Here is a 2885-nt window from a genome sequence, read left to right on the forward strand (position 1 = left end):
GTTCCAAACTCATGATTTCTCTGACAAATGTGAATCTGTTTTAGGTTCTTTGATATATGATATGGGCAATAGATTAGAGGTAGACTACTCTAAGGTGCATTCATTGTTCCAACAGTTATGTATAAATAAATATACAGGACCTGATGGGATTTCTGCACGACTTTTAAAAACTTGTGCTGCAGAACTCACTCCGGTGTGGGGTATGCTCTTTCAGCATTCACTGGACTCGCAGAGAGTTCCTGCACTTTGGAAAAGATCAGTGATTACACCAATCCCAAAAAAGCCACATCCTTCTGAGAACAATGATTTTAGACCCATAGTACTAACTTCAATCGTAATGAAATGCTTGGAGAAATATATTGTGTCCATTTTGAAAAGTGAAGTATCCTCAAAACTAGATCCATGGCAGTTTGCTTATAAACAGGGCAGAAGTGCAGAAGATGCAGTTGGAAGTTTTATCCATTTAGTCTCTAAACATCTGGAGGACCCAAAGGCATATACACGTCTTCTTTTTATTGGTTTTAGCTCAGCTTTTAAAACTGTGCAACCTTATTTATTATTAGAGAAAATGAAACATACGGATGTAAATCCTAATATTATAAGATGTTTTTTTTCTTTCTTAACGGGTAGAACCCAACAGGTTAAGGTCAATAAGACGATCTCTGACTTACAGTATATTAGTACAGGAGTACCTCAAGGATGTGTGTAGCGTCTGGACCAATCCAACCAAAATTGTATTAGTCGCTTAGTCGCATTTAAAAAAAAAATAAACAAAATAAATCCACAGGCAGAGTCATGCAGTTCGTGACGGACAGACTAGCTAGTCTATGGTAATACAGTACATCGGGCAGGACATCCAAACGCTCGCCTATCATTCATTGACCTCAAATATGGCTTATCATCTGAAATATGTTAGTATTAGCAACCTTACATGGCTTCTCAATCTAATGTTAACCTGGAGAAATGTGCAGATGGAGTCGCCGGTGTGGTCACTTGCTCTTAAAATAGGCTACTCCATCATTTTTGGTCATTCAGACAAGAGTAATACATCTTTCAAAAGACTCTATGTTTATTTGTGTGCACTCACAATAACAACAAAACACACTTTTGTAAAATAATGAAAGCAAACAGGATGCGCTTTCTGCCGTTTCGGTCTGTGAACTTGAGCGTGAAATGCTTCAAATGAACGACTACTAGTCGACCAGAAAAATCTTTAGTCAAGGGCAGCTCTAATAAATTCACACATTATAGAAACGGAAATTATGGTGTATAAAATAGATTTTAAGATAAAAAAAACAGACAAAATAAAGAATTAACTTGATGGAGATGCAGGGTTCGTCAATCTTGCGTGACTCGCACTCAAAGATTAAAATAAATCACCAGAGAAGCAGCTCGTGAACAGTTGTCTCTACTCTCTCTTGCTCAGCACAAAGAAAAACAACACAACAACTTGTCATTCAGCCAATCAGAAAGCACACTGATGAATTCGGTTGTAATGGACAATTTGACGCTTATCTGATTCGTCCAGGAGATAATGTATAAGGAAAAAGGGAGTAAAACCAGTTGACGAATGGGGACTAGTATTACCGTATTGGCCCGAATATAAGATGACCCTGATTATAAGATGACCCCCCCTTGTTCCAGATGTACTTTTTGGAAAAAGGCTTTTTAAAAAACAAATCTTGTTTTTTCTCAGTAAAACACATTTTGTCATATTGCGTATTTTTCCAATTTAAATTTTTGTTTTGAAAGTAGGTTAAAAACTGGTAAAATGTACCAAAATCACATTTAAAAAATATACACTTTTTGATATACCATTAAAAAAAACAGGTAGCCCATCTGAATTAGGACATTTAGGCTATCCATCTAATAGTAGCCTACCAAAATCTTATTAACAGTAGAAGTTCAATCTTACTGTAGTCTTCAAATCTGGGTACTGTCTTACGTTTTAAAATCACAAAGGGAGTTTGGTCCCATCAGGCTAACGTGACAGTCACGACTCATGCAGCTGTAAGGTTTTCTTTTTCTTTTGTTCTTACTCGCGATCTTTACAACATGCATTACATTATGTATTTCATGGCACACTCGTTTTAATGCGTATTTGGCGCCACCTATTGTTGTGGGCAACCACGTTTTTTCAGATGTATTTCCAAGAAAAAACATTGTCTTATATTCGGGTCAATACGGTATATGCTAATGCTACCCGGCTGAGATAATCATCCCATTCCCCTTGTTGTTGCTGCAGAACCTTTGCCAGATGTTCAATAAGAGTTCTAATGAAGTGTTCAACCATACCATCACATTGTGGAGAGTATGGGCTGGTTCTGGTCTCACAATTTCACAACAGAGGAGACCATTGTGTAGGGTAAGCCTGACGAATTCGTTCCAACAAAATTCTCACCTCAGACTGCCATCTGCCTGTCTTCCTATATGGTGGTTTGTGCCCTTTGAGTTTCCAACACCTAACTTCCTTTAAAACAGGATCATGTTTTTGCTGCTCTTTGAAACTCAATTCAGAGGTAGCAGCTGTAGAATAAGAGAGGGGGTCTCTCCGTTTCTTGCTCCGCACAGGCAGATGATGTTGGTGAAACATGGTTCATGCCGACTGACTGAACCAGGTCTTTCAGTCTCTGTACAGCAGATAATTGACAACTGCCAGTGTTTGACAGTGGGGTGCTAAAGTTGGGCCGATCTGATGAAGAGGCTGTGGTTTCACATTCTGATTCTTGACGACGTGACAGAGCGTTAACATTGGCATGACTTTGTCCTTTTCTGTGTACGACCATCCATTCAAATGGATCCAATTTGAGGGCCCAGTGGGCTCATCGGCCAGTGCGATCACTGTCAGTAGGGATTTTCCTCAGGCCCAGGAGGGGTTTGTGGTC

This window comes from Sinocyclocheilus grahami, unplaced genomic scaffold (assembly GCF_001515645.1).
Source record: "Sinocyclocheilus grahami isolate Dianchi unplaced genomic scaffold, SAMN03320097.WGS_v1.1 scaffold2555.1, whole genome shotgun sequence".
Classification (NCBI taxonomy): domain Eukaryota; kingdom Metazoa; phylum Chordata; class Actinopteri; order Cypriniformes; family Cyprinidae; genus Sinocyclocheilus; species Sinocyclocheilus grahami.